Source organism: Mustela erminea, chromosome 10 (assembly GCF_009829155.1).
Source record: "Mustela erminea isolate mMusErm1 chromosome 10, mMusErm1.Pri, whole genome shotgun sequence".
Lineage (NCBI taxonomy): Eukaryota > Metazoa > Chordata > Mammalia > Carnivora > Mustelidae > Mustela > Mustela erminea.
Genome location: NC_045623.1, coordinates 37,988,160 through 38,005,702, shown reverse-complemented (window position 1 = coordinate 38,005,702; position 17,543 = coordinate 37,988,160). Strand labels below are relative to the sequence as shown.

At 44.0% G+C, this 17,543-nt stretch overlaps 1 protein-coding gene across 1 annotated transcript in view; it reads right to left on the bottom strand.

The window, feature by feature from the left end:
* Nucleotides 1-17,543, bottom strand: part of ZNHIT6 (zinc finger HIT-type containing 6) — a 194,780-nt gene that overhangs the window by 82,427 nt on the left and 94,810 nt on the right. The gene's annotated exons all lie outside the window — the stretch shown is intronic.

The window sequence follows — 17,543 nt, the reverse complement described above, 5'->3', positions numbered from 1 at the left end:
AAGGGTCTCCATCACCCTATCACTGTGTAGTGGGTATAGTAGAGTCATTTATCATTTTAATCACTAGGTTATTGGGCTTGTCACCTCGGTGGAGGAGAGAAACATTAATGAAAACAGCCCATAACCCAGGCTGCCCTATCGAAATCCACAGGCAAGATTAAGTATGGTTGGATAATGTGTTACAAAAGGTCACTTGTTTATAACCTTCTATCTCCCCAATATTGCTCCAAAAGTGTAGGTGAACTACTTAGAAATCCACCCTTAGTTGGGATCAGAGAAAAAAAAATCTTGGGAGTCTATAGGAATCAGTTTGTTTTCACTGAATGAGCTTGAAGCAATGACTTGTGTTAATCCTAATAAGCCAGTGATTAGGTAAACATGCTGTTAAATGCAAAGGAATGCAAGGAATTTCAAGTACTTTTCCAATAGCGTGAGGACCTAGCCACCCCATCCCCCCTTTCCTTTTTATAATATACGTTATACTGATGGAGGAGGGAGCAGTTAGATGGAGTTGGCTATCCAGAAGGTCAAAGGCTAGATGCAGAGCATTCCTAAAAGAAAAGACCTCAAACTCAGGTCTAGGAGAGGTTGAGAAGGCTGTGTCAATGTTTGTGAAAATGTTGGTAGCCTGTTTTAGAAGAATCTACCTCTTTAGAAAGCACTGACAATAAACCTTTTATAGAGGAGTTTTCCTTTCATCAACCCTCTTGGCTCTTGTTCAAATCCATAGTGAAATATTTCAGTCTGTACTTGGTTAAGAGAGTACTTGAATCTTTAGGCATTGAGAAAGTCCTTTAAAAGAGGAGGGGGATGTTCGTGGTGATTTTTCAAAATAGTTTAATATTTGCTTTAATGAAGACCTACAGCAAAGCACTGCCTAAGCATCTATGTCAAAGACTTCCTGAAATGCAGAAAGCGTAATGGAAACGTGATGGTAAAACCCATGCGCAAAGGCTCTTCTGATTTTGGCAATGTCTTGCCTGAAATATTACAACTTGTGGCTCCTAAGCTTTCAGTTTTTCTTGCCCGAGGCATTCAGATCTGAAGGTATTTGGGAACTGAAACACTACCTCGTGCAGCCTTGGATGCAGTTAAACTTGTCAGTGCGATGTTAACATGTGAAACAATGAAAGTGTGAGGTTTTGGGGGTGCAGTCCCGTTGAACGGACATCTAAATTCACAGGAAAGACTTTCACAGTCCCAGGCAGCAATCCTGAGGTCTTTCCCTCAGGACACTGAAGCCCAGCAAATTGCTTCTTACATAGAGATCAAAGCGTAGAATGTTATAGATACTTTAAGTGTGTAGGGAGGTAATATGTATGCACGGAAGCTCAATGTGAAACAAAACCAGACATGGTAAAATACTGGATCTCTGGGTCATTAATTGTACTGTAGTGTATACAGTAAGAGAGAGGCATAAATGCTGATTCCATTTAAGTAAGAGTACTCAATTAATAAAAATGAACAGATGTGAATTATGTCCATTTCCTTTGGCTATAAAAAGTGAAGAAATTCAGAGCAGTTGAGAACAAAATTATACAAATTAGAACATATAACTTTTGTCTAGCTGTGGCATGGAGCTCTGCCTACTTCCAGTACTGCGAAAACAAAATCAAACACCATGCACCTGCATATAAGAAACAGAAGTTACCTATATAAGCACTCATCATAATATAGATGTACCTCTCCATGCACAGCAAAGATTTGTGTTGTTCTCGTTTTCCAAACCCAAAGACCCTGGTCGTCTTGAGCTGTTTTCTGTTTTTGCTTTGGGTGACCTCAGAATTTTAGGAATTTAGTGAATTTTAAGAAATATTCTATGGGACATGTAGCAGCACAGTGAGTGTTCTCACTGTGATGATTCTTAAATCATCTTAAACGCATGTGTTGCCCACTTTGCAAAGAGAAGCAACTGAGTCAGAATTAGCAAAGTGTATTGTAGCACAGAGGCTAGACTTGCTTTGTTCAAGGCTTCTTCTGCCCTCTGGATACTATTTGTAAGTCAGATGAGCAACAGCAAGGGACCAGTAGGACCACAGTTCAGAACTAAGTCCTGTCCCGGGCAGGTGGTAAGTGTTGCAGGGGAAAGAACCCCAGACTGGAATTGGGAGGCGCGTCTTTTAGCACCAGCTCTGCCATTAATTACCTGGGTGACTCTGGGCAAGTCTCTGGATGGTTCTCTCCTGTTTTAAAATGGCACAATAGCTTCCAGCTATATTTGTCACCACAAACACTCTTTTTCATATGCTCTCTTTGATGCATTGACTTCCAGACCTGAACAACTTTGTCTCTCAAGCAACTGAAAACATGAGGTGAGCACCATTCAGGGCTCTGGGTGGGCAAATGCACTCAGCCCTATGAAGCCTCCAGAAAGGTAATATTGTTAGGTCCCCTTTCCTCTCTAAAGTGCTCTTGGTTACAGGATGTGGCAATCCCCGGATCTCAGTCTGTAGGTCCATGCTTTCATCTCCCTCTATAATCCCAATATTTGGGGCTCATTAAGTCCCTGCCATAAAGAACTCATCCTTCAAAACAAAGCACATTGTGAAGCATGACAATGATGTATGTGTCCTATGGATAGAACAGGCTTATTTGTGACTTACTTTATTGGTGGTGGGCAATACTCGTCCATATAATCTTATAAAGTGCAATTTAATTAAACAAGTACTCAGATTCATTGGTTAGTGCTTTACAATTCTCATATACTCTGCTCACATATGCTGAATCTACCCCTTTCACATGTCAAGTGCAACCACCCCAATCTAAGCCATCATCAGTAATTGCCTGAATTACTGAAATGGCCTCACTTGTGACAAACTGTCTTCTCCAAAGGTGGCTGCAGTAGTATCTTCCACCCCACATGATATCTTTGTCCCTTCTGTAATGTGACCCTGTGGCATAGATGGGGTTTATTTTTCCACCCTCTTGGACCCAGGTGGGCTCTTTGACTGCTTTAACCAATGAATACCCACGAGGCAATGCACTGTGGTGCCAGTTCCAACTGTGGCAATGGCTAAAGGTCCTACTTTTTTTCTCTTGGAAACGTCCATGTAAGAAGCTTCCATATAAGAAGTAGAATTACCCGAGACCAGCAGGCTGTGAGAAGCCCATGCCACACTGACAGGCCCTAGATAATACGATGCCATGTGGAGAAAGAGAAAGGCCAGGGGGTACCTTCATGGGAACCACATGTGTGGGAGGGAACCATCTTGGAAGTAGATTGTCCAAGCTGAAGTCTTGTGAATCAGAGATGAAATACCACTTGAGTCCTTCTCAGAGTTCCTGACCCATAAAATTCTGAGCAAAGTAATGTGGTTATTTTCAGGCGCTAAGTTTTGGGTATTGTTTGTTACACAGCAATACATAAACCCAAACATTATTGGTTTCCTGAAAGGATCCATTTTCCTTATGGGAACCAGAGTGATTCTTTAAAAATGTGAAGCAGAGCATGTGAACTCTTGGCTCAAAGGCTCCATGGCTGCCCCTTACTCTTAGAATAACATTCATCTCTTTACTTGTCATATAAGCCCTGGACCCTGCCTACTTCTTCCCATTCACCCTCACCATAATCCCACCTGCCTTTTCCTCTTTGAAGTAAGCCACATTAAGGTCTACCTCAGGGCCTTTGCACTAGCTGTTCCTCTGTCTCAAATGCCTCTCTTGCCTCAATGTCGCTTAATCTATGCTTCTTCTTGTCATGCAGGTCTAGGCATAAATGTTAACATTCTCAGACCTTTCCTTGCCACCTGGTCTAAAGCAGTTCATTATATCAAGCAATTTTGTTTTCATCTCTACCTGATATATTCTTGTTTATATATTATGCCTCCCACTTCTAGAATAGCCTCTATGAGAGGAGAGATTTTTATCTTTTTCGCAACTGTCAAAGAACCACTTGATACTGTGCCTGCCATACAGTAGGTGCTCATTAATTTAGATTAATGTGGTCTTAAACTGAGGCTGAATTAGAAGGCACCCCTTCTCTACACAATGGGTTCCTCCTACTTCACCTTGGGATTCCCCTAGGCGGTTAGTCATTCATCTGTCCTTCCATTCATACATCCAGTCAATAGACACTTGTCTGGCATAACTATCTTCTAGGCACAATGCTATACAGCAGCTGACCAAGAAGCAAGGTTCCTTTACATTTTGGTATAAGAGATATGCAAATAAGCAAAAAGGAGTTAAGGTTAGATTCAGCTGCAGGTAACAGAAAACTAAATAAAAATGACTTGAGTAACACTGAGGTTTATTTCCATCTCATGTGAAAATCCAGGTAGGCAGTACAGGGCTGATGTGATGCCCCAAGGTTTCAGGGACCCAAGCTTCTGCTATCTTGTTCACCATGTGTGGACTCCATTCCTTAAATCACCTCACCTATCTGCAAGAAAGGTTGGGAAATGTAGTTCATATGCTGGGCTACCATGTCACCAGCTAAAAATTAGAGAACCTGTTACTATAGAGGAGAGAACTAGTAGTCTATTCCACATAGCCCAAAATATGTTGTAATAAGTATAATAAGGCACAGAGGATGGTTGAGGAGAAAGGTATCAACTCTGTGAAGCTGGGATGAAAGAGGGCTTCTAGGAGGATTTGCCACCTCAGTAGTGTTTTCAAAGGTAAATAGATTGGAAACTATTCAAAGGCCTTGATGCTTGAGTAGGAAATTTCTTAAATAAACAATGACAGCTTCCTCATCTCAGCCACTAAGAGAAGTCAAAGATACCTCCACGACCTGGTTTGGAGTCTTATAGACCTTTAGTATTTGAAGCTGCTCGTATTTTTACTTTGGTTTCAGAAAGTATCATGAAGACGGTACCCATATTAGGGTTCTCTGGAGAAACAGAACCAATAGGATATATGTATATGTATATACATGCACACACACATGCACACACACACACACACACACACACACACACACACACACACCAAGAGAAAGAGAAAGATTTAAGAAATTGGCTCATGGGATTATAGGGGCGGGCAAGCTCAGAATCCTTCGGGGAAGCCAACAGGTAAATTCAGGTGAAAGTTAGATCCATAGATCAGGCTAGGCAAGCTGGAAAAAAGGGAGGGTTTCTGTTGTGCAGTCTTGAGGCCAGACAGCTTCTTCTTTGGGAAACCTCAGTCTTTTCTCTTAAGACCTTCAACTTATTAGATGAGGCCCACCTACATAACAGAGTAATCTGTTTTACTCAAAGTCAATCACATCTTTAAAATACCATCACAGCAACAGCTAGACTTGTATTTGACCAAACAAATGTCCATCATAATCTAGTCAAGAGGACACATAAAATTAGCCATCATAGTACCTATGTAGTAGAATCTTAGGGGACAAAAAACTCATGTCTACTCTCTAAAAACGCAATGAATTTGAGCACAGTCAGCAAAAGCAAAAGCTTTTCTAGTTATACCCAAGATGCCCCCAGGCCTGTCATTGTCCTTGTGCATGTGTGCCAAAGTTTATTTTTGCATTGACCAGATTCGTGGGCATCTCAAAATGCTCCTGGCACATGACCCAAGCTCCTTACAGAACTGGCAGGATCTACTTTAGCTAAGATGGCTGCAGGGCGGGAGAGTGGAGAGAGAGCCTTGAAAGAGCTCTAGAGAAAGGCTTTCTCTAAATCTACATGGACACAGGACAGAATCCATCACTTGCACACACCCCGAGACAGACAAATAGTACTTGTTCCTCTCGCCCTTCACACAGACCCTCACAATAGCACCAACACCACTATACTGTGACTAGATGTTTCATTGTTCCCCCGAGATTTTAAACTCCTTGGAGAGTTTTGTCAATGAGTGAGTACCAACTAAGAATACATTGAGAGGGAACATGTGAACTATCTTCCAACATCTCCAGATCTTCATGGAGAAGAGAAAGCAAGTTTGTTCTACATTGTCCCAGGGCAGCGTTCCCAGGTTGGTGGCTTGGGCAGGACTGGGCTAATAGACATGTTTTGTTCAATTGGCACAGGGTTTATAGAAACTGAAATCTGTTGCCAAGATTTGAAGGCTGAGCAGTTTTTTGAAAAGTCCAAATTTCTGGCTTCGTTTGAACATTTCATGGATCTGGCAGAGGTGGACTACGGTTTCTATGTGGTGGGAACTGAGTTCTAGCTTCCTCAGAGCGTGTGCTCTGCCATTCACTGACACAGACTGAGGAAGAAGAGATGTGTGTATGTGTGTGTGTGTGTGTGTGTGTGTGTATGTTTAGAGATGATCTCTAAAAATTCAGGTCCTTTCTTAAAATGGCACAGCCTAGAGCACCACTTTTACTATGAGAGTGCTTAGAAAAATAACTTTTGGCATGGAAACACTGTGTCATAAGCCCAGGAAAGAATAGAGACTGCTTCATTCGTTTCAAATGGCGTGGGACTGTAAACACGACCTCGCTTTCCAGCTTCCTTATACAATAACAGTCTGTGTATTTTTGAGTAGAGGTATACCTATTCCATTTATAATATCATGTCACATTTTCCAACAGACACTGGATAAGTTGATCAAAGATAAACACTGCATCCTGAACCCTCACTGAATCTAACCATCTATTTTTGTGGTAATCGAAGAGCCTTCCAAGGGTAATCACAACAGATAGCCGTGAGTTCGCTCTAGAATTTTTTTTTTTAATTTTCTTATATAGAATTTTGTTTTTTAGACAACATGAAGTCCTTCCTTCAAGGGCTGTCCCATAAATCTCATTTTTCAGAGACATTCAATAAACTCCAGGGAGTCTAAGAACTTGTCTAAGTAGTTATAGTTAGACATCCAGTGGAAGAGTGGAAGGTAGACCTCAGAGGATTTATTCTCCCAGCTTATCCTTGACTGACGCACTTGGACACAGGGAAGCACTTGGGCTACGCGGAGGTTTGGCTGGTTCTTGGTGTCAACGTGGCTTCTGGGAAGACTTCTGCCAATGGATTTTTCTATAGGCGAGTCAGCATTGTCAGCATCCCACAGCAAGGAGGACGCCCTTCTCCAGCAAACAGAGAGTGATTCAACGTGGTAAAAATTTTGATCTTCCATAAAGGAGATTTGCTAGCTTAAAAAAAAAAAAAAAAAAAAAAAGTTGCTCATTCATGGAGGGACTTTAAATTCTGGGCTCATGAGCAAAACTTTCAGAAAGGTTCTTCCTATATCCGAATCAGTTTGTTCTTAGAAAGGAGCCCACGTCTTTTAATTGACTTCTTGCATTCAGAATGATACTTAGCTATTTACAGTGTTCTCTTTAACGTCTGGGGGTTTTTCTTAACAAAAGGAAGGCATACTTATATGAGAACAATATAAAAAATACAGAACGTCAAAAAATGAAGGTCTCTAGTAAACATTCCCCTTTAGTAAATGCATGTGCCTATACTCACACACTCACACACGGCTACTTTTTTTTTTTTTTTTTAAGATTTTATTTATTTGTTTGACAGAAAGAGATCACAAGTAGGCAGAGAGGCAGGCAGAGAGAGAGGAAGGGAAGCAGGCTCCCTGCTGAGCAGCGAGCCCAATGCGGGGCTCTATCCCAGGACTCTGGGATCATGACCTGAGCCGAAAGCAGAGGCTTAGCCCTCTGAGCCACCCAGGTGCCCCCACATGGCTACTTTTAAGTGCATAGTGTGTATTACTCACAGATTTTGGGGATACTTAACTTGCATTCCTTTTTTTTTTTAATTTATTTATTTTGACAGAGAAAGACTGCAAGTAGGCAGAGAGTCAGACAGAGAGAGAGAAGGAGAAGCAGGCTCCCCGCTGAACAGAGAGCCCGACCCGGGGCCCGATCCCAGGACCCCGAGACCACGACCCAAGCCAAAGGCAAAGGCCCCAACCCACTGAGCCACCCAGGCACCCCTCCTAACTTGCATTTCTTAAAAATCTATTAGACTATACATAGACTTTTACATTTACTACATCCTGGAAGTCAGTTAAGGTTGATCTATGCCGTTCTCCTTTAGTCACTGTAATCATTTTATAGACTTTCCTTATATTATTGATGTGCCATAACTTATTTAAATACTTGGTGTGACAGACACTTCTGGATGCCCATCCAACAGCCACTCCCCCATTTCCTTGACTACCAGAGCCCCCATTCTGGTCAGGCGTTCTCCCTCCCATCTGACAAAGGAAATCCTGTCTCCACTCTAACATCAGGCTTTGCCTCAGGCCTGGCTTTAGCCAGCTTGAGGCTCCTTCCCTTATCAGAGAGAGGTCCTGATCAGTGATTCTCAAGGAGAAATCTTGTGGGGGAGGGAAGGGTTCTGAGAAAGGGGTCCTTGATAACAACAAGAGACTGGAAGAGGAAATGCCTTTCCTCTTTGCTGGACATCACTCCTCTTGAGCCCAGAACGGAGGTGTCATTGACATTGACAATGGTGAAGCAGAAAAGTGAAAAGCCCCTGTGCCTCTGAGGAGATCACTAAGCTGCTCAATAACCCAACCCTGGCCTCACCTGACAGCCAGACCTCCTGTTTGGTGTATTGATAAATCTCCTATTGTTCAAGCTATTTTTGTTAGGCCAAATGTCACTTATAGCTCAAATCATCCCAACTGATGATTTTACCCTTGGCCCTTTCTGATGTCTATGGGCTTTATAAATAGCATAGCAATAACCATTTCCAAATGAGAAGAAAGTACTTTAGATATGAGTGAATAAACCAACAAACAGATATTTGGCAGGAATGAAACTTCCAGTTATTTACTTAACACTAGTAAGTATATAGCAATTGATAGGCCATGGGCCAGCCAGACATGGAGTGACAAATAAGGAAATAGAGAGACCTGGTCTCTGGCCTTAAGGATGTCACATATAGCAGAGATATCAATATATACAAATAATTCTGGTGCACTGCAACCATGCCAGAAAACCTAGGAATATGAGAATATACAAGGTAGCCAGAGAAAGCTTCACAGAGAACAAAATATCTGAACAGAGTTCTGAAGGATGAATAGGAGGTTGCTACTTGGATTTACATCCCAAATTGAAAAACACCAAAGTATTCAAAGCCTAGGAATACTATCAAAATCAGCAAACTTAGAGCCTCCGACAAGACAAGAATTGTAAAAGCCATTCTGCATATTCACTTTTGCACTTATGGCTGATAAGGAAAAGCAGCCCTCAGCAGGGGCCTGCAGGAGACAGGCCCTGGTGATGGGGACAGGCCTGTTCCTTCTATGGGAGTTACCTCTGGAAATCCCCCACTGCCACAGTGATCAGAGCTGCTGGCCTGCAGAGGGTGAATTAGCACTGATATCACCTGATATGAGCTGGAAATGGGGGAATGCAGCCACCTCACCATCCCAGCAGGAGATTAATGCTGTCTGCTTCTCCCACATGACAGGATCAGCTCAGGCTGACAGGACCCAGCTGAGGCTTGACCTACTGGTGGGTCACCCAAGGCAGCCCCAGGGACGACTTGGGCCCAGTGGCAAAGGCAAAAAGCCCAGAAAGAGAGAAGTAGCCCGGGAAACTTGGTTACTGCCACCTGATGCTCCTGTGTTTGTGCCACAGGTCAGATTCTTGTAGGAGGGCAGCCCTTAATAGCTTCCGGTTCCTCCCAGGGTAATGTTCATACTCCCCGTTAGCTGTGCACAGCTTTCTTGTCCAGGAGTTGAAAGCTGGAAGGCAGTAATGTGACTTGGAAATAAAAGGCCACAGGGACAGCTCTATGCCGGCTCCATAACCCCATCTTTTCCTCCAGACTCGAATGAACTATGAGGATTGCCCTCACAATCAAAGTGAAGGTCAAGAAAAGGCATTGGGGCACCTGGGTGACTCAGTGGGTTAAAGCCTCTGACTTCGGCTCAGGTCATGATCCCAGGGTCCTGGGATTGGGCCCCATATCGGGCTCTCTGTTCAGCAGGGAGCCTGCTTTCCTTCCTGTCTCTCTCTGCCTGCCTCTCTGCCTACTTGTGATCTCTGTCTGTCAAATAAATCAATAAAATCTTAAAAAAAAAAAAAGGCATTAACTAAATAGCCAAGAGTCTTTATGTTCGATATGGGTGAGTATTAATAAGTAATTCAGTCTTTATATGCTACATCAATATTTAATGAATTAGAGGATTTGGGTGATTTCATTATATCCATGGATTTGGCTTACACCATTCTGGGTACCTGCATATGCTCCTAAGGACATCTTTAACTGCCACCGTCACCCTCACATGGTCACCTGCCTAGAAGCTGTACATTCTCTTTATGCTTCCAGATGCCAGAGACCAGATCTCTTGGCATGCTGTGGGAACCTAGCCATTGAAATAAATGGAACATGGCAATCCTTCAGCACCGGCAACAGGAGCCACTGCTTTTTTGGGTGAGGAATGGTGAAGCCAAAAAAAGAAAGGGAAGAAATCCCCTGTAACATTAGACAGACTCTAAGAAGTTGTTCTGAATTGGGGCCCAAAAGTCAAGATTAGCAGTCACATCGAACTTTTTTTGTAATGAATTTTTGGCCCAAGTAACAGACATTCATTCATTGACATATATCTGCACATACATTTATATCTATCTATTGTACATACACACACACAGAGTTGCTGTTTATAATTACTATTTGTTGTTCAGCCATTGCTGAACCATAGGTGTATAGCTCAGTAAGGACTTGCCATCTAGGTGTCACAGAAACAAAAACCAAGGTCCTCATTCCTCAAGGGCTGCTACCCACAGTTGTTCCCACTACATTGCTCGTCTGGTTTTCCCATGATCTGCATGGAAGAGAATCAGGACTACACAACTATGCATTCCTCACTCCCAGAATGAAGGAAGGGCAAGACCAGTCTAGCCTAGCTTCCCTGGATAACTATGGAAAAACGACATTATTTTAAACTTATGATATACATTCTCTGAAAAGGGAATTCCATGAAGTTTACTCACAAAGGGGCCCAATTTTATCCTTCAGATATCAAATCCCACCTGGAGTCCTACGGCATTAAACCATTACTTAGCACTTTCTTATACCCTATATCATCTAAGACTTTGATGATTCTTAAGATATACCACCATTTTCCACACCACTAAGAAAAATCCATCCAATTATGGCCAACTACATCATACCACTAACAGTAAAATGCATCTTGATTTCATAGATGTTAAAGGATAAAAATACAGCCTTTCTAGAACCAATGATATCCAAGGGCTCATCTAATTAGACTGAGATTTGAGAGAACAGGAACACATCTTATAGTTTGTCTTCTCTACTTTGGTGTGTCTAGCATGGTGTCATGCACGTAGAAAGTACATCATAAACATTCTTGAATAAATGAGTGAGTAGCTGCTACAAATTCTATGTCCCCTTTATAGGAAAGTTTGCTGAGCATTACATCAGGACATGCAGATAGAGATAAGAAAGTCCAGATGGGGTCTGCTTCTTCCTATGGCATGTACCATTGGAAACAGGTGGACTCCATGAGCAGACATGGAGGGAGCTCCTCTAGCAGGCACAGCAGCTCAAGGCCTGCTCACCTCAAGGCCTGGTCAAGGAGCTGTTGGCCAGACACACTGCAACGCCAGGCTCCTCAGGGACCTATTTATGTTTCTCCTGAAAACCGGTGTGTAATATCAAACTTCTGAAAATAAAATCACAGTTTAAGTGGACTGTGGGAGCTGGCTATTTAGAGGAACCTGCTGGCGAGCTCTCTTGTAAAGTCAATAACCATCCCAGGTTTATCTACTTTATGACTTTGTATTTTGTATATCGCTTTCCCGTAGAGCAAGGCACACACCCTTATATTGAGTTTCCCCACAGTGCAGTCTTTGTGCTGGGTCAGCGGCTTGAGCGCTTTTGCTACGACCGGCCCCTCTCCCTGGAGGGTTCCTGGTCCGCTCAGGTGGTCGGGTCAGACCAATCTCCTCCCACAGGTGCCAGGGCTTGCCTGTCGTGGATGGGGCAAATGGAAACCGCATTTTCCTTTGTTTCGTTTACTTCAGGATGAGGTTACTTCTGATCAGAAAGTTGCATTCAAACTGGAGAGAGATGGGCCATAGCGATAATGCAAGCACGTAGGCCGCACAGAATGGAGCACACGTGAACGCGCACATGACGCAGGCCCGTACCCCACATAGAAGAGAGCACACCTGAACGCGCACATGACGCAGGCCCGTACCCCACATAGAGGAGAGCACACGTCAACGTGCGCATGACACAGGCACGTACATTGCACAGAACAGAGCACACGTGAGCGCAGGCATGACGCAGGCACGTGCCTGGCCCAGAACAAAGCACAGGTGGGCGTGCACATGACACAGGCATGTGCCTGGCACAGAACGGAGCACACGTGAACGTACCCATGACACAGGCACGTACCCCGCACAGAACCCTTGTGAGCATGCCACCCGTGTGGGGAGGGAAAAGGAAGGGATTCATACCTTTGACCCATGTGTACTGAGCATCTGAGACACTCTGGGTTCTGTGCCACTTCTTTGGAGGAATAATGAGATGAACAAGACTCAGCCTCTGGCCTCACAGTCTAGTTACAGTAAGGTGTGCTGAATAGTACAATGAAAGTGTGAGGCTGCCTCTGCCTGAGAGAGTTGGAGAAGGTTTTACATGGGGTGCAGTCTGGAAGTCAGGTCTTGGTAGAAAAGGGGAAGGGAGAAAGGGCAAGGCGGGTAGTGACAACAGCACATACAAAGGCAGGTGTGCAAAAGCATGGAGAACCTGGAAATTGTTGGTCAGCGGGCACTCTGCAACTATCTCCCTTCCCACTCACAGCCAGTGACAGTAAGTGAAAGACAACCTTAGACAGGACCCATCGTGGCAAGCCTCCAGGGAATCCTAAACTTGACCTCCCAAATCTGTTTCCCACAGACCTAGGAACCTGAAGTTCTAGTCCTGGTGCTGTTGGCGCCACAGGACCTACCCACAGGAAATGGGACCCACATTCTGCAAAGATCTCCTCCCCTATAGTTTGGCAGTCAAAAGGGTGAGAGGAGCAAGAGAGAGCCAGTAGGGTTCTTTGGTGATGGTTCTGGCATAAGGCTGTAATACCCAATCAGAAATGCCAGATGGCTTCCTTACACTTGCTTGGTTCTCTTCCCTCCTTCATCCTAAACTGTCACGCTTGCGAAATCCACAGGCTTCTATTTATTTGCCTGACCTCCTCCTCTGAGTCTGCCCCCAGGGTGTGATAAATAATCCCCGGAAAACTCAAGTTCTCATGATCCCTTCAAAGTGGTGAGAGACATCAGAGGCAGCGGCTATGAGTTTCTGAGGCTTGAATTCTCATGTTCCTAATCTCTGGGCTCAGTTTCCTGTCATCATTGATGGACAGTTCTCCCACTCACTGTTGGTGGGCAGGTGTCATCTGTTTTACTTCTTAATATGATTCAGTCAGAATAAAAATGATAGAACCCCAGAGGTGAACTGGGGGACCCTACACGTGGGAGAGACTTAGAGGTTCCTGGCTCTACCTACCCCTGGAGCCCCTTCCTCACATGTTTGGCAAAGAGTGACCCGAGCCTTTCTCACCCCTAAGAGATGGTGTCTGCTCTGCCTCTTTCTGTAGTTCATGCTTCAAACGTGTTAGCTGTTCTGAATATTAACTTGAAATCCATCTCCCTATAATTTTTAGTAACTGTTAATTGTTCTCCTCCTGGCAGCCCTGAGAATGAATTTAATCCTCTTCCACATGTCATATTTAAGTCCTCTGAATTACGTGCTTCATCCCCATGTGCACTCCCAGCCTTTCTTTTCTTTCTTTTCTTCTTTTTCTGTTTTTTTTTTTTTTTTTTTCCACCCCTGGGTAAACACTTATAGTAGGTACAATTATTCCTCACATGGTCTAGTCTTCAGGCCTTCGTTCCCGGGTTGCTTGCTTCCAGATACACCTTTGCCAAAGGCCCCTCTAAAAACAGGATATTGGTGAGTTCACAGAGCCCTCTAGATCTTCCTGGAGTGCCAGTGCCAGGAAGCCTATCAACTTCCTTAGGGAATCTAAGCCCACTTTTATTTACAAATCCACCTTCCCTACTAAACGATGAGCACTTACTCTCTTATCTTCCCAGCTTCCAACACAAGTACAGACTTAAATTTCAGAATCCAAGAGACAATATGGTCCAGTAGAATTGGGTCTGTCTCAGTACCCTCAGACACCAGCACTAAGCCTGCTCACCACTGGCACTTAATAACCGTGTGGTTAGTTAACCAATACATTCGTTTAATGAAAGCAGGTTCAGCTTGCATTTAATTACTTAGCAGTATGTCAATACTTATTAATATAATAACTATTAACTGAAATCTCGTGGTCTACTTCATATGACCTCTATAAGGATAACCCACCACTTCCACTTGTGTTATTGACTTCCTTAATGTAAATTTAGGATTTGGCATTTGTGTAACAAACCTTTCCAAAATTTGGTGGCTTAAAACAATGAGGACTTATTATTTGTCACAATTTTGTTTGTCAACCGGGTGCAGCTGGGTGGTTATTCAGGCCATGATTCACTGAGCCAGGAGCTTGGGCTGGGGCTGAAACGTCCAAGATGGCCTCTCATCTCCCGGGTCTCTCTTCTTTGAGCGTCTCATCATTCAGTAGTTTAGCCTGAGCTTCTTTAGAGACTAACAGCTGGCTACTAAAAGGGGATGTTCCAAGAGGACAGTCCCAGTATGCAAGCACCTAGTAAGCCTGTGAGGGCTTCACAGTGACTTGGCCCAGACAAGTCACATAGTCAAACCCGGAGTCAATGCAGGAGGGAACTGCACAAGTTCTTGAGTATCAGGATGTGTGATTCACTGGGGACCTCCAGTCTTACAGTCTGCTCTATTTATCCTTATTAAATTTCACTGTTACATGTTTAAAAGGGAGTATTTTTTCTCATGACTTCACAGAGAAGAATCCAATTTTCTCTGGATATAGGCAAGCCTGATGAGGAGGAGGAAGAGGAGGATAAATCATTTATTGTCTACTGTGTGGCAGGTGATTCTTTTCATATTTACGACTCATGAAAAATATCCCAAGGACAGAATTATTACTTTCATTTTAGAGATAAGGAAAGTGAGGTTCAGAGAATCTCAGTAAGTTCCTCGAGATCTCACACATAGTTGAAGGTAAGATTTCAACCTAGGTTTCTCATTCCAAAGTATGTGTTTTTTTTTAGCACTGTACCATGCTGTCTCTCAAAGTCTGTACTTTTGACTCAGTGAAATATATAATTCCCTGCAAAAAAAAATCGTTTCTCAAATTCTAATAAAGAACCCAAGATGTCAGAAAATGTAAAATAACTTTTCTTGCTCTAGAGTTCCTTAAATGTTTAAGTCTTGTTTTGTCCCAGGGTATTTTGGCGTTGGGTTTTTGATGGTTTGTTTGCTGGTTTGTTTGTTTGTTTTTTAATACATATAGCTAATTCTCCTGAGAAGTGAAGAAAGCCTAAAGTACTGCTCATCCAGGAGGGCTGGGGAGTTTAAGTATGTGAATGGGGGTTCTGATAAGACTTGATATGCATAGTTGTAAGGCAGGATTCCTACAGAAAAAAGCTGGGTTTGAACTTGAAGTCCATCTTAACTCCATCCATACTGTCTGAATTGCCAGCCTAATCGGCCTCCAAGTAGAGAAGTATGCTTTTTTCTTTATCTACTCTGGTAAATTATTAAAGAGCTCTTCTGCCCAAGGGGAGATCATTAACTTCCTGGAAGGTTGCAGAAGGCATCTGGCAGGTGCAGCAAGGCGAACCAGGGCAACTCAGTTAGGATGGCAGAAGTTGGCTTCCTCAGGCAGCTTCCACTGGTCAGCAAGAATGAAGAAAAGACCACCACTGGGCAGGGGGGGGGATAGGGATGGGCCATCGGACAAGAACGGAGGCAAGAATGGGATGGGGCACCTGAGTAGCTCAGTTAGTTAAATGTCCAACTCTTGATTTCAGCTCAGGTCATGGTCTCAGGGTTGTGGAATGAACCCCTGTGTCAGACTCCGCACTGGGCATGGAGTCTACTTGAAATTCTCTCTCCCTCTGCCCCTTCCCACTGTGCTCTGTATCGCTGAAATAAATCAATCTTAAAAAAGGAAAAAGAAAGAAGGGATGAACCCTGTGTCAGACTCCGCACTGGGCATGGAGTCTACTTGAAAGTCTCTCTCACTCCGCCCCTTCCCACTCTGCTCTCTATCGCTGAAATAAATCAATCTTAAAAAAGGAAAAAGAAAAAAAGAAGGGGATGGAGGAAGAGGGCTTCCTCTGTCTAGCCTGCAAATGGATTTTAAACCCATTAGGTAATAAAAATCCCATTTGCCTGATCGAATATGTGCCATATGTACCTGCGTTTACCCACACCTTGTGGAACTCTGAGGTGACAACCTTGTTACATGTAGAAGTAGAGGCTGGGGCGAGAGCCAGATTGGTCACTGGAGAAACATTTAGGTAGGTGACACGGAAGGGCAGGAGAGTCCTAGAACCTCAGTTTACTTCGTTACCAGTCCACCCTCCTCATGCCACAGATGAGGTGACATGAGAGGTTATATATGACACAGCCAAGGCCACTGATTTTGTCGGTGCCAGAGATGGGACTAGAACCCATACCTCCCAACACTAGGGCAGGACTTTTCCCTCGGTGTTGGTGCTCTTGCCAGTCTCAGTAGGTTTAACAAGTGTTTGGGGAGAACAACTGAAAGCACTTTCCCCAAGAAGTTGGGGGACCAGAGCACCCAAATCATGGCCTTTAGGCCAAAATTCACAGCCTGCTTAGCTGCATGCTCTCATTCCATCCTTCGGTGATTGCTCCTTTTGGAAAGTGGTGCAGCTGTTAAGAGAATTCTCATGCCTGTGACTTTCCTCTCAGCTTTTCCATCCATGGAACAGGCTCCACGTACAACCTTTTGCTTCTTCCTTGGTCTAAGATCTTGGGAGACTTTCTGAGGTACCACGTGGTTCATCTTGAGTCATTTTCCACGATTCACCTGTGTGGTGTCAGAACTGGGCCTCGTGCAGCTTTGGGTTGTTCTGTCCCCAAAATGTGCACACACACAAAAATGACCCACGTTTGGTTTAGTGGATGATACTTCCCTTTGTGAATGGTTTGTACACCATGCTAGCTAGGAGGTTAAACTTGGTAAGGAGAGGGATGGGTGGTAGTATAAGCTGAAGAGAAAAATCTGTCTGTGATTACTGGAACATACTTAACAGAACACGTGCCTATGTCTCGGTGAGAATAGTACCAGGGATTAAAGGTCCCTGTACTTTAGGAGGTCACTGTCTGTGGGAACGGAGGATCAAAACAAATCATTTTAATTCATGAGGAATGGAAGTTGTGGGAGGGTACATTGCATGGCCAAGGCCAGAAATGGAACCAGAACCCACATCTCCCACCACCCAGGACAGGACATTCCCCCCTCCCCCCAGCCTGGGAGCTGTCACCAAGCTCAGCAGGTATAACAGGGCAGACATGTGGAAAGTCATTTTCTCTAGGGGCCAGGTGTTTGGGGGCTGAGAGAGGCATGCACAAAGACCTGGGGAGCCAGACTGCAGGGCCTCTGCTTCTGCCTGGAGAGAAGGCAACACATCAGTCAAGCCTTGGAGGGTAAGCTGACAAGGGCTCGGGGAAGGGCATTCCAGGCAGAGGGAACAGCCTGGGCAAAAG